Source organism: Cynocephalus volans, chromosome 4 (genome assembly GCF_027409185.1).
Source record: "Cynocephalus volans isolate mCynVol1 chromosome 4, mCynVol1.pri, whole genome shotgun sequence".
In the NCBI taxonomy this organism is placed as follows: domain Eukaryota; kingdom Metazoa; phylum Chordata; class Mammalia; order Dermoptera; family Cynocephalidae; genus Cynocephalus; species Cynocephalus volans.
In genome coordinates, this window is record NC_084463.1 from 64,862,425 (window position 1) to 64,889,084 (window position 26,660).

Genomic DNA, 26,660 nt, shown 5'->3' on the forward strand with positions numbered 1-26,660 from the left:
TTTTTCTTTCTTTCTTTCATCCCCCTACCCCCCCAGCTTCCAAATCATGGTTGACAACATTAACATTCCATCTTCTGCATTCTTACACTTTTTCTCTATGCAGATTAACAATCTTTTTATTATTTTATTGAAATTTCCATGATTGTTCAAGGAAATGGGATACAACAGTTTTTCTTTCTTTCTTTTATCCCCCACCCCCCCGGCTTCCAAATCATGGTTGACAACATTAATATTCTATCTTCTGCATTCTTACACTTTTTCTTTATACAGATTAACAATCTTTTTATTATTTTATTGAAATTTCCATGAATGTTCAAGGAAATGGGATAAAAAAGTTTCTCTTTCTTTCTTTTATCCTCCAGCGCCCCCAGCTTCCAAATCATGGTTGACAACATTAATATTCTATCTTCTGCATTCTTACTCTTTTTCTTTATGCAGATTAACAATCTTTTTATTATTTAATTGAAATTTCCATGTATGTTCAAGGAAATGGGATACAACAGTTTTTCTTTCTTTCTTTTATCCAGCACACCTGCCATCTTCCAAATCATGGTTGACAACATTAATATTCAATCTTCTACATTCTTACACTTTTACTTTATGCAGAATAACAATCTTTTTCTTATTTTATTGAAATTTCCATGAATGTTCCAGTAAATGGGATACAACAGTTTTTCTTTCTTTCTTTTATCCTCCAGCGCCCCCAGCTTCCAAATCATGGTTGACAACATTAATATTCTATCTTCTGCATTCTTACTCTTTTTCTTTATGCAGATTAACAATCTTTTTATTATTTCACTGAAATTTCCATGAATCTTCAAGGAAATGGGATACAACAGTTTTTCTTTCTTTCTTTCATCCCCCACCCCCCCAGCTTCCAAATCATGGTTGACAACATAATATTCTATCTTCTGCCTTCATACTCTTTTTTTTATGCATTTAACAATCTTGTCATTATTTTATTGAAATTTCATGAATGTTCAAGGAAATGGGATACAACATTTTCTCTTTCTTTCTTTTATCCCCCACTCCCCATGCTTCCAAATCATGGTTGAGAACATTAATATTCTATCTTCTGCATTCTTACTCTTTTTCTTTATGCAGATTAACAATCTTTTCATTATTTTATTGAAATTTCCATGAATGTTCAAGGAAATGGTATACAACAGTTTTTCTTTCTTTCTTTTATCCCCCACCACCCCCCACCTTCCAAATCATGGTTGACAACATTAATATTCAATCTTCTGTATTCTTACACTGTTTCTTTATGCAAATAACAATCTATTTATTATTTTATTGAAATTTCCATGAATGTCTAAGGAAATGGGATACAACCTTTTTTCTTTCCTTCTTTTATCCCCCACGCCCCCAGCTTCCAAATCGTGGTTGACAAAATTAATATTCAGTCTTCGGCATTCTTACACTTTTTCTTTATGCAGATGAACAATCTTTTTATTATTTTAATGAAATTTCCATGAATGATCAAGGAAATGGAATACAACAGTTTTTCTTTCTTTCTTTTATCCCCTACCACCTCCCACCTTCCAAATCATGGTTGGCAACAGTAATATTCAATCTTCTGCATTCTTACACTTTTACTTTATGCAGATTAACAATCTTTTTATTATTTTATTAAAATTTCCATGAATGTTCAAGGAAATGGTATACAACTGTTTTTCTTTCTTTCTTTTATCCCCCACTCCCCCCCAGTTTACAAATCATGGTTTACAACATTAATATTCTATCTTCTGCATTCTTACTCTTTTTCTTTATGCAGACTAACAATCTTTTTATTATTTTATTGAAATTTCCATGAATGTTCCAGTAAATGGGTACAGCAGTTTTTCTTTCTGTCTTTTATCCTCCAGCGACCCCAGCTTCCAAATCATGGTTGACAACATTAATATTCTATCTTCTGCATTCTTACTCTTTTTCTTTATGCAGATTAACAATCTTTTTATTATTTTATTGAAATTTCCATGAATGTTCAAGGAAATGGGATACAACAGTTTTTCTTCTTTCTTTCATCCCCCACCCCCCCCCAGCTTCCAAATCATGGTTGACAACATAATATTCTATCTTCTGCCTTCATACTCTTTTTCTTTATGCATTTAACAATCTTGTCATTATTTTATTGAAATTTCATGAATGTTCAAGGAAATGGGATACAATATTTTCTCTTTCTTTCTTTTATCCCCCACGCCCCCAGCTTCCAAATCGTGGTTGACTATATTAATATTCAATGTTCTGCATTCTTACACTTTTTTTCATGCAGATTAACAATCTTTTTATTATTTTATTGAAATTTCCATGAATGTTCAAGGAAATGATACAACAGTTTTTCTTTCTTTCTTTCATCCCCCTACCCCCCCAGCTTCCAAATAATGGTTGACAACATTAATATACAATCTTCTGCATTCTTACACTTTTTCTCTATGCAGATTAACAATCTTTTTATTATTTTATTGAAATTTCCATGAGTGTTCAAGGAAATGGGATACAACAGTTTTTCTTTCTTTCTTTTATCCCCCACACCCCGGCTTCCAAATCATGGTTGACAACATTAATATTCCATCTTCTGCATTCTTACTCTTTTTCTTTATGCAGATTAGCAATCTTTTTATTATTTTATTGAAATTTCCATGAATGTTCATGGAAATGGGAGGTAACAGTTTTTCTCTCTTTCTTTTATCCCCCACCCCCCCAGCGTCAAAATCATGGTTGACAACGTTAATATTCTATCTTCTGCATTCTTACTCTTTTTCTTTATGCAGATTATCAATCTTTTTATTATTTTATTGAACTTTCCATGAATGTTCAAGGAAATGGTATAGAACTGTTTTTCTTTCTTTCTTTTATCCCCCACTCCCCCCCAGCTTCCGAATCATGGTTGAAAACATTAATATTCTATCTTCTGCATTCTTAGTCTTTTTCTTTATGCAGATTAACAATCTTTTTATTTTTTTATTGAAATTTCCATGAATGTTCAAGGAAATGGGATACAACAGTTTTTCTTTCTTTCTTTCATCCCCCACCCCCCCCAGCTTCCAAATCATGGTTGACAACATAATATTCTATCTTCTGCCTTCATACTCTTTTTCTTTATGCATTTAACAATCTTGTCATTATTTTATTGAAATTTCATGAATGTTCAAGGAAATGGGATACAACATTTTCTCTTTCTTTCTTTTATCCCCCACTCCCCATGCTTCCAAATCATGGTTGACAACATTAACATCCTATCTTCTGCATTCTTACTCTTTTTCTTTATGCAGATTAACAATCTTTTCATTATTTTATTGAAATTTCCATGAATGTTCAAGGAAATGGTATACAACAGTTTTTCTTTCTTTCTTTTATCCCCCACCACCGCCCACCTTCCAAATCGTGGTTGACAAAATTAATATTCAATCGTCGGCATTCTTACTCTTTTTCTTTATGCAGATGAACAATCTTTTTATTATTTTAATGATATTTCCATGAATGTTCAAGGAAATGGAATGCAACAGTTTTTCTTTCTTTCTTTTATCCCCCACCACCTCCCACCTTCCAAATCATGGTTGGCAACAGTAATATTCAATCTTCTGCATTCTTACACTTTTACTTTATGCAGATTAACAATCTTTTTATTATTGTTTTGAAATTTCCATGAATGTTCAAGGAAATGGGATACAACAGTTTTTCTTTCTTTCTTTCATCCCCCACCCCCCCCAGCTTCCAAATCATGGTTGACAACATAATATTCTATCTTCTGCCTTCATACTCTTTTTCTTTATGCATTTAACAATCTTGTCATTATTTTATTGAAATTTCATGAATGTTCAAGGAAATGATACAACAGTTTTTCTTTCTTTCTTTCATCCCCCTACCCCCCCAGCTTCCAAATCATGGTTGACAACATTAATATTCCATCTTCTGCATTCTTACACTTTTTCTCTATGCAGATTAACAATCTTTTTATTATTTTATTGAAATTTCCATGAGTGTTCAAGGAAATGGGATACAACAGTTTTTCTTTCTTTCTTTTATCCCCCACCCCCCCGGCTTCCAAATAATGGTTGACAACATTAATATTCCATCTTCTGCATTCTTACTCGTTTTCTTTATGCAGATTAGCAATCTTTTTATTATTTTATTGAAATTTCCATGAATGTTCAAGGAAATGTGAGGCAACAGTTTTTCTTTCTTTATTTTATCCCCCAACACCCCAGCGTCAAAATCATGGTTGACAACATTAATATTGTATCTTCTGCATTCTTACTCTTTTTCTTTATGCAGATTACCAATCTTTTTATTATTTTATTGAACTTTCCATGAATGTTCAAGGAAATGGTATAGAACTGTTTTTCTTTCTTTCTTTTATCCCCCACTCCCCCCCAGCTTCCAAATCATGGTTGAAAACATTAATATTCTATCTTCTGCATTCTTACACTTTTTCTTTATACAGATTAACAATCTTTTTATTATTTTATTGACATTTCCATGAATGTTCAAGGAAATGGGATAAAAAAGTTTTTCTTTCTTTCTTTTATCCTCCAGTGCCCCCAGCTTCCAAATCATGGTTGACAACATTAATATTCTATCTTCTGCATTCTTACACTTTTTCTTTATGCAGACTAACAATCTTTGTATTATTTTATTGAAATTTCCATGAATGTTCAAGGAAATGTGATACAACATTATTTCTTTCTTTCTGTCATCCCCCACGCTCCCAGCTTCCAAATCGTGGTTGACAATATTAATATTCAATGTTCTGCATTCTTACACTTTTTTTCATGCAGATTAACAATCTTTTTATTATTTTATTGAAATTTCCATGAATGTTCAAGGAAATGATACAACAGTTTTTCTTTCTTTATTTCATCCCCCACCGCCCCCCAGCTTCCAAATCATGGTTGACAACATAATATTCTATCTTCTGCCTTCATACTCTTTTTCTTTATGCATTTAACAATCTTGTCATTATTTTATTGAAATTTCATGAATGTTCAAGGAAATGGGATACAACATTTTCTCTTTCTTTCTTTTATCCCCCACTCCCCATGCTTCCAAATCATGGTTGACAAGTTTAATATTCTATCTTCTGCATTCTTACTCTTTTTCTTTATTCAGATTAACAATCTTTTCATTATTTTATTGAAATTTACATGAATGTTCAAGGAAATGGTATACAACAGTTTTTCTTTCTTTCTTTTATCCCCCACCCCCCCCACCTTCCAAATCATGGTTGACAACATTAATATTCAATCTTCTGTATTCTTACACTTTTTCTTTATGCAAATAACAATCTGTTTATTATTTTATTGAAATTTCCATGAATGTCTAAGGAAATGGGATACGACATTTTTTCTTTCTTTCTTTTATCCCCCACGCCCCCAGCTTCCAAATCGTGGTTGACAAAATTAATATTCAATCTTCCGCATTCTTACACTTTTTCTTTATGCAGATGAACAATCTTTTTATTATTTTAATGAAATTTCCATGAATGATCAAGGAAATGGAATACAACAGTTTTTCTTTCTTTCTTTTATCCCCCACCACCTCCCACCTTCGAAATCATGGTTGGCAACAGTAATATTCAATCTTCTGCATTCTTACACTTTTACTTTATGCAGAATAACAATCTTTTTATTATTTTATTAAAATTTCCATGAATGTTCAAGGAAATGGTATACAACTGTTTTTCTTTCTTTCTTTTATCCCCCACTCCCCCCCAGTTTACAAATCATGGTTGACAACATTAATATTCTATCTTCTGCATTCTTACTCTTTTTCTTTATGCAGACTAACAATCTTTTTATTATTTTATTGAAATTTCCATGAATGTTCCAGTAAATGGGATACAGCAGTTTTTCTTTCTTTCTTTTATCCTCCAGCGACCCCAGCTTCCAAATCATGGTTGACAACATTAATATTCTATCTTCTGCATTCTTACTCTTTTTCTTTATGCAGATTAACAATCTTTTTATTATTTTATTGAACTTTCCATGAATGTTCAAGGAAATGGGATACAACAGTTTTTCTTTCTTTCTTTTATCCTGCACCCCTGCCATCTTCCAAATCATGGTTGACAACATTAATATTCAATCTTCTGCATTCTTACACTTTTACTTTATGCAGATTAACAATCTTTTTCTTATTTTATTGAAATTTCCATGAATGTTCCAGTAAATGCGATACAACAGTTTTTCTTTCTTTCTTTTATCCTCCAGCGCCCCCAGCTTCCAAATCATGGTTGACAACATTAATATTCTATCTTCTGCATTCTTACTCTTTTTCTTTATGCAGATTAACAATCTTTTTATTATTTTATTGAAATTTCCATGAATGTTCAAGGAAATGGGATACAACAGTTTTTCTTTCTTTCTTTCATCCCCCACCCCCCCCAGCTTCCAAATCATGGTTGACAACATAATATTCTATCTTCTGCCTTCATACTCTTTTTCTTTATGCATTTAACAATCTTGTCATTATTTTATTGAAATTTCATGAATGTTCAAGGAAATGGGATACAACATTTTCTCTTTCTTTCTTTTATCCCCCACTCCCCATGCTTCCAAATCATGGTTGACAACATTAATATTCTATCTTCTGCATTCTTACACTTTTTCTTTATACAGATTAACAATCTTTTTATTATTTTATTGACATTTCCATGAATGTTCAAGGAAATGGGATAAAAAAGTTTTTCTTTCTTTCTTTTATCCTCCAGCGCCCCTAGCTTCCAAATCATGGTTGACAACATTAACATTCTATCTTCTGCATTCTTACTCTTTTTCTTTATGCAGATTAACAATCTTTTTATTATTTTATAGAAATTTCCATGAATGTTCAAGGAAATGTGATACAACATTATTTCTTTCTTTCTGTCATCCCCCACGCCCCCAGCTTCCAAATCGTGGTTGACAATATTAATATTCAATGTTCTGCATTCTTACACTTTTTCTTTATGCAGATTAACAATCTTTTTATTATTTTATTGAAATTTCCATGAATGTTCAAGGAAATGATACAACAGTTTTTCTTTCTTTCTTTCATCCCCCTACCCCCCCAGCTTCCAAATCATGGTTGACAACATTAATATTCAATCTTCTGCATTCTTACACTTTTTCTCTATGCAGATTAACAATCTTTTTATTATTTTATTGAAATTTCCATGAGTGTTCAAGGAAATGGGATACAACAGTTTTTCTTTCTTTCTTTTATCCCCCACCCCCCCGGCTTCCAAATCATGGTTGACAACATTAATATTCTATCTTCTGCATTCTTACTCTTTTTCTTTATGCAGATTAGCAATCTTTTTATTATTTTATTGAAACTTCCATTAATATTCAAGGAAATGTGAGGCAACAGTTTTTCTTTCCTTCTTTTATCCCCCACCCCCCCAGCGTCAAAATCATGGTTGACAACATTAATATTCAATCTTCTGTATTCTTACACTTTTTCTTTATGCAAATAACAATCTATTTATTATTTTATTAAAATTTCCATGAATGTCTAAGGAAATGGGATACAAAATTTTTTCTTTCTTTCTTTTATCCCCCACGCCCCCAGCTTCCAAATCGTGGTTGACAAAATTAATATTCAATCTTCGGCATTCTTACACTTTTTCTTTATGCAGATGAACAATCTTTTTATTATTTTAATGAAATTTCCATGAATGTTCAAGGAAATGGAATACAACAGTTTTTCTTTCTTTCTTTTATCCCCCACCACCTCCCACCTTCCAAATCATGGTTGGCAACAGTAATATTCAATCTTCTGCATTCTTACACTTTTACTTTATGCAGATTAACAATCTTTTTATTATTTTATTAAAATTACCATGAATGTTCAAGGAAATGGTATACAACTGTTTTTCTTTCTTTCTTTTATCCCCCACTCCCCCCCAGTTTACAAATCATGGTTGACAACATTAATATTCTATCTTCTGCATTCTTACTCTTTTTCTTTATGCAGACTAACAATCTTTTTATTATTTTATTGAAATTTCCATGAATGTTCCAGTAAATGGGATACAGCAGTTTTTCTTTCTTTCTTTTATCCAGCACCACTGCCATCTTCCAAATCATGGTTGACAACATTAATATTCTATCTTCTGCATTCTTACTCTTTTTCTTTATGCAGATTAACAATCTTTTTATTATTTTATTGAACTTTCCATGAATGTTCAAGGAAATGGGATACAACAGTTTTTCTTTCTTTCTTTTATCCAGCACCCCTGCCATCTTCCAAATCATGGTTGACAACATTAATATTCAATCTTCTGCATTCTTACACTTTTACTTTATGCAGATTAACAATCTTTTTCTTATTTTATTGAAATTTCCATGAATGTTCCAGTAAATGCGATACAACAGTTTTTCTTTCTTTCTTTTATCCTCCAGCGCCCCCAGCTTCCAAATCATGGTTGACAACATTAATATTCTATCTTCTGCATTCTTACTCTTTTTCTTTATGCAGATTAACAATCTTTTTATTATTTTATTGAAATTTCCATGAATGTTCAAGGAAATGGGATACAACAGTTTTTCTTTCTTTCTTTCATCCCCCACCCCCCCCAGCTTCCAAATCATGGTTGACAACATAATATTCTATCTTCTGCCTTCATACTCTTTTTCTTTATGCATTTAACAATCTTGTCATAATTTTATTGAAATTTCATGAATGTTCAAGGAAATGGGATACAACATTTTCTCTTTCTTTCTTTTATCCCCCACTCCCCATGCTTCCAAATCATGGTTGACACATTAATATTTTATCTTCTGCATTCTTACTCTTCTTCTTTATGCAGATTAACAATCTTTTCATTATTTTATTGAAATTTCCATGAATGTTCAAGGAAATGGTATAGAACTGTTTTTCTTTCTTTCTTTTATCCCCCACTCCCCCCCAGCTTCCAAATCATGGTTGAAAACATTAATATTCTATCTTCTGCATTCTTACACTTTTTCTTTATACAGATTAACAATCTTTTTATTATTTTATTGACATTTCCATGAATGTTCAAGGAAATGGGATAAAAAAGTTTTTCTTTTTTTCTTTTATCCTCCAGCGCCCCCAGCTTCCAAATCATGGTTGACAACATTATCATTCTATCTTCTGCCTTCTTACTCTTTTTCTTTATGCAGATTAACAATCTTTTTATTATTTTATTGAAATTTCCATGAATGTTCAAGGAAATGTGATACAACATTATTTCTTTCTTTCTGTCATCCCCCACGCCCCCAGCTTCCAAATCGTGGTTGACAATATTAATATTCAATGTTCTGCATTCTTACACTTTTTCTTTATGCAGATTAACAATCTTTTTATTATTTTATTGAAATTTCCATGAATGTTCAAGGAAATGATACAACAGTTTTTCTTTCTTTCTTTCATCCCCCTACCCCCCCCGCTTCCAAATCATAGTTGACAACATTAATATTCAATCTTCTGCATTCTTACACTTTTTCTCTATGCAGATTAACAATCTTTTTATTATTTTATTGAAATTTCCATGAGTGTTCAAGGAAATGGGATACAACAGTTTTTCTTTCTTTCTTTTATCCCCCACCCCCCCGGCTTCCAAATCATGGTTGACAACATTAATATTCTATCTTCTGCATTCTTACTCTTTTTCTTTATGCAGATTAGCAATCTTTTTATTATTTTATTGAAACTTCCATGAATATTCAAGGAAATGGGGGGCAACAGTTTTTCTTTCCTTCTTTTATCCCCCACCCCCCCAGCGTCAAAATCATGGTTGACAACATTAATATTCTATCTTCTGCATTCTTACTCTTTTTCTTTATGCAGATTACCAATCTTTTTATTATTTTATTGAACTTTCCATGAATGTTCAAGGAAATGGTATAGAACTGTTTTTCTTTCTTTCTTTTTTCCCCCACTCCCCCCCAGCTTCCGAATCATGGTTGAAAACATTAATATTCCATCTTCTGCATTCTTACACTTTTTCTTTATACAGATTAACAATCTTTTTATTATTTTATTGAAATTTCCATGAAAGTTCAAGGAAATGGGATAAAAAAGTTTTTCTTTCTTTCTTTTATCCTCCAGCGCCCCCAGCTTCCAAATCATGGTTGACAACATTAATATTCTATCTTCTGCATTCTTACTCTTTTTCTTTATCCAGATTAACAATCTTTTTATTATTTTATTGAAATTTCCATGAATGTTCAAGGACATGGGATACAACAGTTTTTCTTTCTTTCTTTCTTTTTTCCAGCACCCCGCCCTCTTCCAAATCATGGTTGACAACATTAATATTCAATCTTCTGCATTCTTACACTTTTACTTTATGCAGATTAACAATCTTTTTCTTATTTTATTGAAATTTCCATGAATGTTCAAGGAAATGGGATACAACAGTTTTTCTTTCTTTCTTTTATCCCCCACAACCCCCCAGCTTCCAAAACATGGTTGACAACATTAATTTTCTATCTTCTGCATTCTTACTCTTTTTCTTTATGCAGATTAACAATCTTTTTATTATTTTATTGAAATTTCCATGAATGTTCAAGGAAATGTGATACAACATTATTTCTTTCTTTCTGTCATCCCCCACGCCCCCAGCTTCCAAATCGTGGTTGACAATATAAATATTCAATGTTCTGCATTCTTACACTTTTTCTTTATGCAGATTAACAATCTTTTTATTATTTTATTGAAATTTCCATGAATGTTCAAGGAAATGATACAACTGTTTTTCTTTCTTTCTTTCATCCCCCTACCCCCCCAGCTTCCAAATCATGGTTGACAACATTAATATTCAATCTTCTGCATTCTTACACATTTTCTCTATGCAGATTAACAATCTTTTTATTATTTTATTGAAATTTCCATGAATGTTCAAGGAAATGGTATAGAACTGTTTTTCTTTCTTTCTTTTTTCCCCCACTCCCCCCCAGCTTCCGAATCATGGTTGAAAACCTTAATATTCTATCTTCTGCATTCTTACACTTTTTCTTTATACAGATTAACAATCTTTTTATTATTTTATTGAAATTTCCATGAATGTTCAAGGAAATGGGATACAACAGTTTTTCTTTCTTTCTTTTATCCCCCACAAACCCCCAGCTTCCAAAACATGGTTGACAACATTAATTTTCTATCTTCTGCATTCTTACTCTTTTTCTTTATGCAGATTAACAATCTTTTTATTATTGTATTGAAATTTCCATGAATGTTCAAGGAAATGGGATACAACAGTTTTTCTTTCTTTCTTTCATCCCCCACCCCCCCAGCTTCCAAATCATGGTTGACAACATAATATTGTATCTTCTGCCTTCATACTCTTTTACTTTATGCAGATTCACAATCTTGTCATTATTTTATTGAAATTCCATGAATGTTCAAGGAAATGGGATACATCAATTTCTCTTTCTTTCTTTTATCCCCCACTCCCCATGCTTCCAAATCATGGTTGACAACATTAATATTATATCTTCTGCATTCTTACTCTTTTTCTTTATGCAGATTAACAATCTTTTCATTATTTTAGTGAAATTTCCATGAATGTTCAAGGAAATGGTATACAACAGTTTTTCTTTCTTTCTTTTATTCCCACTCCCCATGCTTCCAAATCATGGTTGACAACATTAATATTCAATCTTCTGTATTCTTACACTTTTTCTTTATGCAAATAACAATCTATTTATTATTTTATTGAAATTTCCATGAATGTCTAAGGAAATGGGATACAAAATTTTTTCTTTCTTTCTTTTATCCCCCACGACCCCAGCTTCCAAATCGTGGTTGACAAAATTAATATTCAATCTTCGGCATTCTTACACTTTTTCTTTATGCAGATGAACAATCTTTTTATTATTTTAATGAAATTTCCATGAATGTTCAAGGAAATGGAATACAACAGTTTTTCTTTCTTTCTTTTATCCCCCACCACCTCCCACCTTCCAAATCATGGTTGGCAACAGTAATATTCAATCTTCTGCATTCTTACACTTTTACTTTATGCAGATTAACAATCTTTTTATTATTTTATTAAAATTTCCATGAATGTTCAAGGAAATGGTATACAACTGTTTTTCTTTCTTTCTTTTATCCCCCACTCCCCCCCAGTTTACAAATCATGGTTGACAACATTAATATTCTATCTTCTGCATTCTTACTCTTTTTCTTTATGCAGACTAACAATCTTTTTATTATTTTATTGAAATTTCCATGAATGTTCCAGTAAATGGGATACAGCAGTTGTTCTTTCTTTCTTTCATCCCCCTACCCCCCCAGCTTCCAAATCATGGTTGACAACATTAATATTCTATCTTCTGCATTCTTACTCTTTTTCTTTATGCAGACTAACAATCTTTTTATTATTTTATTGAAATTTCCATGAATGTTCCAGTAAATGGGATACAACAGTTTTTCTTTCTTTCTTTTATCCTCCAGCGCCCCCAGCTTCCAAATCATGGTTGACAACATTAATATTCTATCTTCTGCATTCTTACTCTTTTTCTTTATGCAGATTAACAATCTTTTTATTATTTCACTGAAATTTCCATGAATGTTCAAGGAAATGGGATACAACAGTTTTTCTTTCTTTCTTTCATCCCCCACCCCCCCCAGCTTCCAAATCATGGTTGACAACATAATATTCTATCTTCTGCCTTCATACTCTTTTTTTTATGCATTTAACAATCTTGTCATTATTTTATTGAAATTTCATGAATGTTCAAGGAAATGGGATACAACATTTTCTCTTTCTTTCTTTTATCCCCCACTCCCCATGCTTCCAAATCATGGTTGAGAACATTAATATTCTATCTTCTGCATTCTTACTCTTTTTCTTTATGCAGATTAACAATCTTTTCATTATTTTATTGAAATTTCCATGAATGTTCAAGGAAATGGTATACAACAGTTTTTCTTTCTTTCTTTTATCCCCCACCACCCCCCACCTTCCAAATCATGGTTGACAACATTAATATTCAATCTTCTGTATTCTTACACTGTTTCTTTATGCAAATAACAATCTATTTATTATTTTATTGAAATTTCCATGAATGTCTAAGGAAATGGGATACAACATTTTTTCTTTCCTTCTTTTATCCCCCACGCCCCCAGCTTCCAAATCGTGGTTGACAAAATTAATATTCAGTCTTCGGCATTCTTACACTTTTTCTTTATGCAGATGAACAATCTTTTTATTATTTTAATGAAATTTCCATGAATGATCAAGGAAATGGAATACAACAGTTTTTCTTTCTTTCTTTTATCCCCTACCACCTCCCACCTTCCAAATCATGGTTGGCAACAGTAATATTCAATCTTCTGCATTCTTACACTTTTACTTTATGCAGATTAACAATCTTTTTATTATTTTATTAAAATTTCCATGAATGTTCAAGGAAATGGTATACAACTGTTTTTCTTTCTTTCTTTTATCCCCCACTCCCCCCCAGTTTACAAATCATGGTTTACAACATTAATATTCTATCTTCTGCATTCTTACTCTTTTTCTTTATGCAGACTAACAATCTTTTTATTATTTTATTGAAATTTCCGTGAATGTTCCAGTAAATGGGTACAGCAGTTTTTCTTTCTGTCTTTTATCCTCCAGCGACCCCAGCTTCCAAATCATGGTTGACAACATTAATATTCTATCTTCTGCATTCTTACTCTTTTTCTTTATGCAGATTAACAATCTTTTTATTATTTTATTGAAATTTCCATGAATGTTCAAGGAAATGGGATACAACAGTTTTTCTTCTTTCTTTCATCCACCACCCCCCCCCAGCTTCCAAATCATGGTTGACAACATAATATGCTATCTTCTGCCTTCATACTCTTTTTCTTTATGCATTTAACAATCTTGTCATTATTTTATTGAAATTTCATGAATGTTCAAGGAAATGGGATACAATATTTTCTCTTTCTTTCTTTTATCCCCCACGCCCCCAGCTTCCAAATCGTGGTTGACAATATTAACATTCAATGTTCTGCATTCTTACACTTTTTTTCATGCAGATTAACAATCTTTTTATTATTTTATTGAAATTTCCATGAATGTTCAAGGAAATGATACAACAGTTTTTCTTTCTTTCTTTCATCCCCCTACCCCCCCAGCTTCCAAATCATGGTTGACAACATTAACATTCCATCTTCTGCATTCTTACACTTTTTCTCTATGCAGATTAACAATCTTTTTATTATTTTATTGAAATTTCCATGATTGTTCAAGGAAATGGGATACAACAGTTTTTCATTCTTTCTTTTATCCCCCACCCCCCCGGCTTCCAAATCATGGTTGACAACATTAATATTCTATCTTCTGCATTCTTACACTTTTTCTTTATACAGATTAACAATCTTTTTATTATTTTATTGAAATTTCCATGAATGTTCAAGGAAATGGGATAAAAAAGTTTTTCTTTCTTTCTTTTATCCTCCAGCGCCCCCAGCTTCCAAATCATGGTTGACAACATTAATATTCTATCTTCTGCATTCTTACTCTTTTTCTTTATGCAGATTAACAATCTTTTTATTATTTAATTGAAATTTCCATGTATGTTCAAGGAAATGGGATACAACAGTTTTTCTTTCTTTCTTTTATCCAGCACACCTGCCATCTTCCAAATCATGGTTGACAACATTAATATTCAATCTTCTACATTCTTACACTTTTACTTTATGCAGAATAACAATCTTTTTCTTATTTTATTGAAATTTCCATGAATGTTCCAGTAAATGGGATACAACAGTTTTTCTTTCTTTCTTTTATCCTCCAGCGCCCCCAGCTTCCAAATCATGGTTGACAACATTAATATTCTATCTTCTGCATTCTTACTCTTTTTCTTTATGCAGATTAACAATCTTTTTATTATTTCACTGAAATTTCCATGAATCTTCAAGGAAATGGGATACAACAGTTTTTCTTTCTTTCTTTCATCCCCCACCCCCCCAGCTTCCAAATCATGGTTGACAACATAATATTCTATCTTCTGCCTTCATACTCTTTTTTTATGCATTTAACAATCTTGTCATTATTTTATTGAAATTTCATGAATGTTCAAGGAAATGGGATACAACATTTTCTCTTTCTTTCTTTTATCCCCCACTTCCCATGCTTCCAAATCATGGTTGAGCACATTAATATTCTATCTTCTGCATTCTTACTCTTTTTCTTTATGCAGATTAACAATCTTTTCATTATTTTATTGAAATTTCCATGAATGTTCAAGGAAATGGTATACAACAGTTTTTCTTTCTTTCTTTTATCCCCCACCACCCCCCACCTTCCAAATCATGGTTGACAACATTAATATTCAATCTTCTGTATTCTTACACTGTTTCTTTATGCAAATAACAATCTATTTATTATTTTATTGAAATTTCCATGAATGTCTAAGGAAATGGGATACAACCTTTTTTCTTTCCTTCTTTTATCCCCCACGCCCCCAGCTTCCAAATCGTGGTTGACAAAATTAATATTCAGTCTTCGGCATTCTTACACTTTTTCTTTATGCAGATGAACAATCTTTTTATTATTTTAATGAAATTTCCATGAATGATCAAGGAAATGGAATACAACAGTTTTTCTTTCTTTCTTTTATCCCCTACCACCTCCCACCTTCCAAATCATGGTTGGCAACAGTAATATTCAATCTTCTGCATTCTTACACTTTTACTTTATGCAGATTAACAATCTTTTTATTATTTTATTAAAATTTCCATGAATGTTCAAGGAAATGGTATACAACTGTTTTTCTTTCTTTCTTTTATCCCCCACTCCCCCCCAGTTTACAAATCATGGTTTACAACATTAATATTCTATCTTCTGCATTCTTACTCTTTTTCTTTATGCAGACTAACAATCTTTTTATTATTTTATTGAAATTTCCATGAATGTTCCAGTAAATGGGTACAGCAGTTTTTCTTTCTGTCTTTTATCCTCCAGCGACCCCAGCTTCCAAATCATGGTTGACAACATTAATATTCTATCTTCTGCATTCTTACTCTTTTTCTTTATGCAGATTAACAATCTTTTTATTATTTTATTGAAATTTCCATGAATGTTCAAGGAAATGGGATACAACAGTTTTTCTTCTTTCTTTCATCCCCCACCCCCCCCCAGCTTCCAAATCATGGTTGACAACATAATATTCTATCTTCTGCCTTCATACTCTTTTTCTTTATGCATTTAACAATCTTGTCATTATTTTATTGAAATTTCATGAATGTTCAAGGAAATGGGATACAATATTTTCTCTTTCTTTCTTTTATCCCCCACGCCCCCAGCTTCCAAATCGTGGTTGACAATATTAATATTCAATGTTCTGCATTCTTACACTTTTTTTCATGCAGATTAACAATCTTTTTATTATTTTATTGAAATTTCCATGAATGTTCAAGGAAATGATACAACAGTTTTTCTTTCTTTCTTTCATCCCCCTACCCCCCCAGCTTCCAAATAATGGTTGACAACATTAATATACAATCTTCTGCATTCTTACACTTTTTCTCTATGCAGATTAACAATCTTTTTATTATTTTATTGAAATTTCCATGAGTGTTCAAGGAAATGGGATACAACAGTTTTTCTTTCTTTCTTTTATCCCCCACACCCCGGCTTCCAAATCATGGTTGACAACATTAATATTCCATCTTCTGCATTCTTACTCTTTTTCTTTATGCAGATTAGCAATCTTTTTATTATTTTATTGAAATTTCCATGAATGTTCATGGAAATGGGAGGTAACAGTTTTTCTCTCTTTCTTTTATCCCCCACCCCCCCAGCGTCAAAATCATGGTTGACAACGTTAATATTCTATCTTCTGCATTCTTACTCTTTTTCTTTATGCAGATTATCAATCTTTTTATTATTTTATTGAACTTTCCATGAATGTTCAAGGAAATGGTATAGAACTGTTTTTCTTTCTTTCTTTTATCCCCCACTCCCCCCCAGCTTCCGAATCATGGTTGAAAACATTAATATTCTATCTTCTGCATTCTTAGTCTTTTTCTTTATGCAGATTAACAATCTTTTTATTTTTTTATTGAAATTTCCATGAATGTTCAAGGAAATGGGATACAACAGTTTTTCTTTCTTTCTTTCATCCCCCACCCCCCCCAGCTTCCAAATCATGGTTGACAACATAATATTCTATCTTCTGCCTTCATACTCTTTTTCTTTATGCATTTAACAATCTTGTCATTATTTTATTGAAATTTCATGAATGTTCAAGGAAATGGGATACAACATTTTCTCTTTCTTTCTTTTATCCCCCACTCCCCATGCTTCCAAATCATGGTTGACAACATTAACATCCTATCTTCTGCATTCTTACTCTTTTTCTTTATGCAGATTAACAATCTTTTCATTATTTTATTGAAATTTCCATGAATGTTCAAGGAAATGGTTTACAACAGTTTTTCTTTCTTTCTTTTATCCCCCACCACCGCCCACCTTCCAAATCGTGGTTGACAAAATTAATATTCAATCGTCGGCATTCTTACTCTTTTTCTTTATGCAGATGAACAATCTTTTTATTATTTTAATGATATTTCCATGAATGTTCAAGGAAATGGAATGCAACAGTTTTTCTTTCTTTCTTTTATCCCCCACCACCTCCCACCTTCCAAATCATGGTTGGCAACAGTAATATTCAATCTTCTGCATTCTTACACTTTTACTTTATGCAGATTAACAATCTTTTTATTATTGTTTTGAAATTTCCATGAATGTTCAAGGAAATGGGATACAACAGTTTTTCTTTCTTTCTTTCATCCCCCACCCCCCCCAGCTTCCAAATCATGGTTGACAACATAATATTCTATCTTCTGCCTTCATACTCTTTTTCTTTATGCATTTAACAATCTTGTCATTATTTTATTGAAATTTCATGAATGTTCAAGGAAATGATACAACAGTTTTTCTTTCTTTCTTTCATCCCCCTACCCCCCCCAGCTTCCAAATCATGGTTGACAACATTAATATTCCATCTTCTGCATTCTTACACTTTTTCTCTATGCAGATTAACAATCTTTTTATTATTTTATTGAAATTTCCATGAGTGTTCAAGGAAATGGGATACAACAGTTTTTCTTTCTTTCTTTTATCCCCCACCCCCCCGGCTTCCAAATCATGGTTGACAACATTAATATTCCATCTTCTGCATTCTTACTCGTTTTCTTTATGCAGATTAGCAATCTTTTTATTATTTTATTGAAATTTCCATGAATGTTCAAGGAAATGTGAGGCAACAGTTTTTCTTTCTTTATTTTATCCCCCAACACCCCAGCGTCAAAATCATGGTTGACAACATTAATATTCTATCTTCTGCATTCTTACTCTTTTTCTTTATGCAGATTACCAATCTTTTTATTATTTTATTGAACTTTCCATGAATGTTCAAGGAAATGGTATAGAACTGTTTTTCTTTCTTTCTTTTATCCCCCACTCCCCCCCAGCTTCCAAATCATGGTTGAAAACATTAATATTCTATCTTCTGCATTCTTACACTTTTTCTTTATACAGATTAACAATCTTTTTATTATTTTATTGACATTTCCATGAATGTTCAAGGAAATGGGATAAAAAAGTTTTTCTTTCTTTCTTTTATCCTCCAGTGCCCCCAGCTTCCAAATCATGGTTGACAACATTAATATTCTATCTTCTGCATTCTTACACTTTTTCTTTATGCAGACTAACAATCTTTGTATTATTTTATTGAAATTTCCATGAATGTTCAAGGAAATGTGATACAACATTATTTCTTTCTTTCTGTCATCCCCCACGCTCCCAGCTTCCAAATCGTGGTTGACAATATTAATATTCAATGTTCTGCATTCTTACACTTTTTTTCATGCAGATTAACAATCTTTTTATTATTTTATTGAAATTTCCATGAATGTTCAAGGAAATGATACAACAGTTTTTCTTTCTTTATTTCATCCCCCACCGCCCCCCAGCTTCCAAATCATGGTTGACAACATAATATTCTATCTTCTGCCTTCATACTCTTTTTCTTTATGCATTTAACAATCTTGTCATTATTTTATTGAAATTTCATGAATGTTCAAGGAAATGGGATACAACATTTTCTCTTTCTTTCTTTTATCCCCCACTCCCCATGCTTCCAAATCATGGTTGACAAGTTTAATATTCTATCTTCTGCATTCTTACTCTTTTTCTTTATTCAGATTAACAATCTTTTCATTATTTTATTGAAATTTACATGAATGTTCAAGGAAATGGTATACAACAGTTTTTCTTTCTTTCTTTTATCCCCCACCCCCCCCACCTTCCAAATCATGGTTGACAACATTAATATTCAATCTTCTGTATTCTTACACTTTTTCTTTATGCAAATAACAATCTGTTTATTATTTTATTGAAATTTCCATGAATGTCTAAGGAAATGGGATACGACATTTTTTCTTTCTTTCTTTTATCCCCCACGCCCCCAGCTTCCAAATCGTGGTTGACAAAATTAATATTCAATCTTCCGCATTCTTACACTTTTTCTTTATGCAGATGAACAATCTTTTTATTATTTTAATGAAATTTCCATGAATGATCAAGGAAATGGAATACAACAGTTTTTCTTTCTTTCTTTTATCCCCCACCACCTCCCACCTTCGAAATCATGGTTGGCAACAGTAATATTCAATCTTCTGCATTCTTACACTTTTACTTTATGCAGAATAACAATCTTTTTATTATTTTATTAAAATTTCCATGAATGTTCAAGGAAATGGTATACAACTGTTTTTCTTTCTTTCTTTTATCCCCCACTCCCCCCCAGTTTACAAATCATGGTTGACAACATTAATATTCTATCTTCTGCATTCTTACTCTTTTTCTTTATGCAGACTAACAATCTTTTTATTATTTTATTGAAATTTCCATGAATGTTCCAGTAAATGGGATACAGCAGTTTTTCTTTCTTTCTTTTATCCTCCAGCGACCCCAGCTTCCAAATCATGGTTGACAACATTAATATTCTATCTTCTGCATTCTTACTCTTTTTCTTTATGCAGATTAACAATCTTTTTATTATTTTATTGAAATTTCCATGAATGTTCAAGGAAATGGGATACAACAGTTTTTCTTTCTTTCTTTCATCCCCCACCCCCCCCAGCTTCCAAATCATGGTTGACAACATAATATTCTATCTTCTGCCTTCATACTCTTTTTCTTTATGCATTTAACAATCTTGTCATTATTTTATTGAAATTTCATGAATGTTCAAGGAAATGGGATACAACATTTTCTCTTTCTTTCTTTTATCCCCCACTCCCCATGCTTCCAAATCATGGTTGACAACATTAATATTTTATCTTCTGCATTCTTACTCTTCTTCTTTATGCAGATTAACAATCTTTTCATTATTTTATTGAAATTTCCATGAATGTTCAAGGAAATGGTATACAACAGTTTTTCTTTCTTTCTTTTATCCCCCACCACCCCCCACCTTCCAAATCATGGTTGACAACATTAATATTCAATCTTCTGTATTCTTACACTTTTTCTTTATGCAAATAACAATCTATTTATTATTTTATTGAAATTTCAATGAATGTCTAAGGAAATGGGATACAACATTTTTTCTTTCTTTCTCTTATCCCCCACGCCCCCAGCTTCCAAATCGTGGTTGACAAAATTAATATTCAATCTTCGGCATTCTTACACTTTTTCTTTATGCAGATGAACAATCTTTTTATTATTTTAATGAAATTTCCATGAATGTTCAAGGAAATGGAATACAACAGTTTTTCTTTCTTTCTTTTATCCCCCACAACCTCCCACCTTCCAAATCATGGTTGGCAACAGTAATATTCATTCTTCTGCATTCTTACACTTTTAGTTTATGCAGATTAACAATCTTTTTATTATTTTATTAAAATTTCCATGAATGTTCAAGGAAATTGGATACAACGGTTTTTCTTTCTTTCTTTTATCCCCCACTGGCCCGCAGCTTCTAAATCATGGTTGACAACATTAATATTCTATCTTCTGCATTCTTATTCTTTTTCTTTATGCAGATGAACTATCTTTTTATTATTTTATTGAAATTTCCATGAATGTTCAAGGAAATGGGATACAACAGTTTTTCTTACTTTCTTTTATCCCCCACCCCCCCGAGCTTCCAAATCATGGTTGACAACATTAATATTCTATCTTCTGCATTCTTACACCTTTTCTTTATGCAGACTAACAATCTTTTTATTATTTTATTGAAATTTCCATGAATGTTCCAGTAAATGGGATACAGCAGTTTTTCTTTCTTTCTTTTATCCCCCACCCCCCCCAGCTTCCAAATCATGTTTGCCAACATTAATATTCTATCTTCTGCATTCTAACTCTTTGTTTACGCAGGTTAACAATCTTTTTGTTATTTTATTGAAATTTCCATGAATGTTCAAGGAAATGGGATACGACACTTTTTCTTTCTTTCTATCATCCCCCAACCCCCCAGCTTCCAAATCATGGTTGAAAACATTAATATTCTATCTTCTACATTCTTACTCTTTTTCTTTATGCAGATTGACAATCTTTTTATTATTTTATTGAAATTTTATGAATGTTCAAGGAATTGGGATACAACAATTTCTCTTTCTTTCTTTTATCCCCCACCCCCCCGGCTTCCAAATCATGGTTGACAACATTAATATTCCATCTTCTGCATTCTTACTCTTTTTCTTTATGCAGATTAGCAATCTTTTTATTATTTTATTGAAATTTCCATGAATGTTCAAGGAAATGGGAGGCAACAGTTTTTCTTTCTTTCTTTTATTCCCCACCCCAGCGTCAAAATCATGGTTGACAACATTAATATTCTATCTTCTGCATTCTTACTCTTTTTCTTTATGCAGATTACCAATCTTTTTATTATTTTATTGAACTTTCCATGAATGTTCAAGGAAATGGTATAGAACTGTTTTTCTTTCTTTCTTTTATCCCCCACTCCCCCCCAGTTTACAAATCATGGTTGACAACATTAATAATCTATCTTCTGCATTCTTACTCTTTTTCTTTATGCAGATTAACAATCTTTTTATTATTTTATTGAAATTTCCATGAATGTTCCAGTAAATGGGATACAGCAGTTTTTCTTTCTTTCTTTTATCCTCCAGCGACCCCAGCTTCCAAATCATGGTTGACAACATTAATATTCTATCTTCTGCATTCTAACTCTTTTTCTTCATGCAGATTAACAATCTTTTTATTATTTTATTGAAATTTCCTTGAATGTTCAAGGAAATGGGATACAACAGTTTTTATTTCTTTCTTTTATCCAGCACCCCTGCCATCTTCCAAATCATGGTTGACAACATTAATATTCAATCTTCTGCATTCTTACACTTTTACTTTATGCAGATTAACAATCTTTTTCTTATTTTTTTGAAATTTCCATGAATGTTCCAGTAAATGGGATACAACAGTTGTTCTTTCTTTCCTTTATCCTCCAGCGCCCCCAGCTTCCAAATCATGGTTGACAACATTAATATTCTATCTTCTGCATTCTTACTCTTTTTCTTTATGCAGATTAACAATCTTTTTATTATTTTATTGAAATTTCCATGAATGTTCAAGGAAATGGGATACAACAGTTTTTCTTTCTTTCTTTCATCCCCCACCCCCCCAGCTTCCAAATCATGGTTGACAACATAATATTCTATCTTCTGCCTTCATACTCTTTTTCTTTATGCATTTAACAATCTTGTCATTATTTTATTGAAATTTCATGAATGTTCAAGGAAATGGGATACAACATTTTCTCTTTCTTTCTTTTATCCCCCACTCCCCATGCTTCCAAATTATGGTTGACAACATTAATATTCTATCTTCTGCATTCTTACTCTTTTTCTTTATGCAGATTAACAATCTTTTCATTATTTTATTGAAATTTCCATGAATGTTCAAGGAAATGGTATAGAACAGTTTTTCTTTCTTTCTTTTATCCCCCACCACCCCCCACCTTCCAAATCATGGTTGACAACATTAATATTCAATCTTCTGTATTCTTACACTTTTTCTTTATGCAAATATCAATCTATTTATTATTTTATTGAAATTTCAATGAATGTCTAAGGAAATGGGATCCAACATTTTTTCTTTCTTTCTTTTATCCCCCACGCCCCCAGCTTCCAAATCGTTGTTGACAAAATAAATATTCAATCTTCGGCATTCTTACACTTTTTCTTTATGCAGATGAACAATCTTTTTATTATTTTAATGAAATTTCCATGAATGTTCAAGGAAATGGAATACAACAGTTTTTCTTTCTTTCTTTTATCCCCCACCACCTCCCATCTTTCAAATCATGGTTGGCAACAGAAATATTCAATCTTCTGCATTCTTACACTTTTACTTTATGCAGATTAACAATCTTTTTATTATTTTATTGAAATTTCCATGAATGTTCAAGGAAATGGGATACAACCGTTTTTCTTACTTTCTTTTATCCCACACCACCCCGAGCTTCCAAATCATGGTTGACAACATTAATATTCTATCTTCTGCATTCTTACACTTTTTCTTTATGCAGACTAATAATCTTTTTATTATTTTATTGAAATTTCCATGAATGTTCAAGGAAATGTGATACAACATTATTTCTTTCTTTCTGTCATCCCCCACGCCCCCAGCTTCCAAATCGTGGTTGACAATATTAATATTCAATGTTCTGCATTCTTACACTTTTTTTTATGCAGATTAACAATCTTTTTATTATTTTATTGAAATTTCCATGAATGTTCAAGGAAATGATACAACAGTTTTTCTTTCTTTCTTTCATCCCCCTACCGCCCCAGCTTCCAAATCATGGTTGACAACATTAATATTCCATCTTCTGCATTCTTTTTTTTTTTTTTTTTTTTTTTTTTAAGTGTAAATAGTAAGGAAATAATATTTAATTAAGATCAAATTCTTTATAACTTGCAGAATTCGGTAACGATCATTTTTTTTTTTTTTTAAATTTTATTTTGTCGATATACATTGTAGCTGATTAATGCTCCCCATCACCAAAACCTCCCTCCCTTCTCCCTCCCCCCTCCCCCCCAACAATGTCCTTTCTGTTTGCTTCTTGTATCAACTTCAAATAATTGTTGTTGTTATATCTTCTTCCCCCCCCCCGGTTTGTGTGTGTGTGTGTGTATGTGTGTGTGTGTGAATTTATATATTAATTTTTAGCTCCCTCCAATAAGTGAGAACATGTGGTATTTCTCTTTCTGTGCCTGACTTGTTTCACTTAATATAATTCTCTCAAGGTCCATCCATGTTGTTGCAAATGGCAGTATTTCATTCGTTTTTATAGCTGAGTAGTATTCCATTGTGTAGATGTACCACATTTTCCGTATCCACTCATCTGATGATGGGCATTTGGGCTGGTTCCAACTCTTGGCTATTGTAAAGAGTGCTGCGATGAACATTGGGGAACAGGTATACCTTCGACTTGATGATTTCCATTCCTCTGGGTATATTCCCAACAGTGGGATGGCTGGGTCGTATGGTAGATCTATTTGCAATTGTTTAAGGAACCTCCATACCATTTTCCATAGAGGCTGCACCATTTTGCAGTCCCACCAACAATGTATGAGAGTTCCTTTTTCTCCGCAGCCTCGCCAGCATTTATCGTTCATAGTCTTTTGGATTTTAGCCATCCTAACTGGGGTTAGATGGTATCTCAATGTGGTTTTGATTTGCATTTCCCGGATGCTGAGTGATGTTGAGCATCTTTTCATATGTCTGTTGGCCATTTGGATATCTTCCTTAGAGAAATGCCTACTTAGCTCTTTTGCCCATTTTTTAATTGGGTTGCTTGTTTTCTTCTTGTAAAGTTGTTTGAGTTCCTTATATATTCTGGATATTAATCCTTTGTCAGATGTATATTTTGCAAATATTTTCTCCCACTCTGTTGGTTGTCTTTTAACTCTTTTAATTGTTTCTTTTGCTGTGCAGAAGCTTTTTAGTTTGATATAATCCCATTTGTTTATTTTTCCTTTGGTTGCCCGTGCTTTTGGGGTCGTATTCATGAAGTCTGTGCCCAGTCCTATTTCCTGAAGTGTTTCCCCTATGTTTTCTTTAAGAAGTTTTATTGTCTCAGGGTGTATATTTAAATCCTTAATCCATTTTGAGTTGATTTTAGTATACGGTGAGAGGTATGGATCTAGTTTCATTCTCCTGCATATGGATATCCAGTTTTCCCAGCACCACTTGCTGAAGAGGCAGTCCCTTCCCCAGTGAATAGGCTTGGTGCCTTTGTCAAAGATCAGATGGCAGTAAGTGTGTGGGTTGATTTCTGGATTCTCTATTCTATTCCATTGGTCAGTGTGTCTGTTTTTATGCCAGTACCATACTGTTTTGGTTATTATAGCTTTGTAGTATAGCTTAAAGTCAGGTAGTGTTATGCCTCCAGCTTTATTTTTTTTGCTGAGCATTGCTTTGGCTATTCGTGGTCTTTTATTGTTCCATATAAATGTCTGAATAGTTTTTTCCATTTCTGAGAAAAATGTCTTTGGAATTTTGATGGGGATTGCATTGAATTTGTATATCACTTTGGGTAGTATGGACATTTTCACTATGTTGATTCTTCCAATCCAAGAGCATGGAATATCTTTCCATCTTCTTGTATCCTCTCTAATTTCTCTCAGCAGTGGTTTGTAGTTCTCATTATAGAGATTTTTCACCTCCTTGGTTAACTCAATTCCTAAGTATTTTATTTTTTTGGTGGCTATTGTAAATGGGCAGGCTTTCTTGATTTCTCCTTCTGCATGTTCTCTATTGGAGAAAATAAATGCTACTGATTTTTGTGTGTTGATTTTGTATCCTGCTACTGTGCTAAAATCATTTATCAATTCCAACAGTTTTTTTGTAGAGGTTTTAGGCTCTTCGATATATAGGATCATGTCATCTGCAAACAGGGACAGTTTGACTTCATCTTTTCCAATCTGGATGCCCTTTATTTCCTTCTCTTCTCTGATTGCTCTGGCTAGTACTTCCAACACTATGTTGAATAGGAGTGGTGAGAGTGGGCATCCTTGTCTAGTGCCTGTTCTTAAAGGAAAAGCTTTCAGCTTTTCCCCATTCAGGATGATATTGGCAGTGGGTTTGGCATATATGGCTTTAATTATGTTGAGATACTTTCCCTCTATACCTAACTTATAGAGGGTCTTTGTCATGAATGAGTGCTGAACTTTATCAAATGCTTTTTCAGCGTCTATAGAGATGATCATATGGTCCTTGTGTTTGAGTTTATTAATATGGTGTATCACATTTATTGATTTGCGTATGTTGAACCAACCTTGCTTCCCTGGGATGAATCCCACTTGATCGTGATGAATAATTTTTCGTATGTGTTGCTGTATTCTGTTTGCTAGTATTTTAGTGAGGATTTTTGCATCTATATTCATCAAGGATATCGGCCTGTAGTTTTCTTTTTTGGTTATATCTTTACCTGGTTTTGGTATCAGGATGATGTTTGCTTCATAGAATGAGTTTGGGAGATTTGCGTCCGTTTCAATCTTTTGGAATAGTTTGTAAAGAATCGGTGTCAATTCCTCTTTGAATGTATGGTAAAATTCTGCTGTGAATCCATCTGGTCCTGGGCTTTTCTTTGTTGGGAGCCTTCTGATAACAGCTTCAATCTCCTTTATTGTTATTGGTCTGTTCAAATTTTCTACGTCTTCACGGTTCA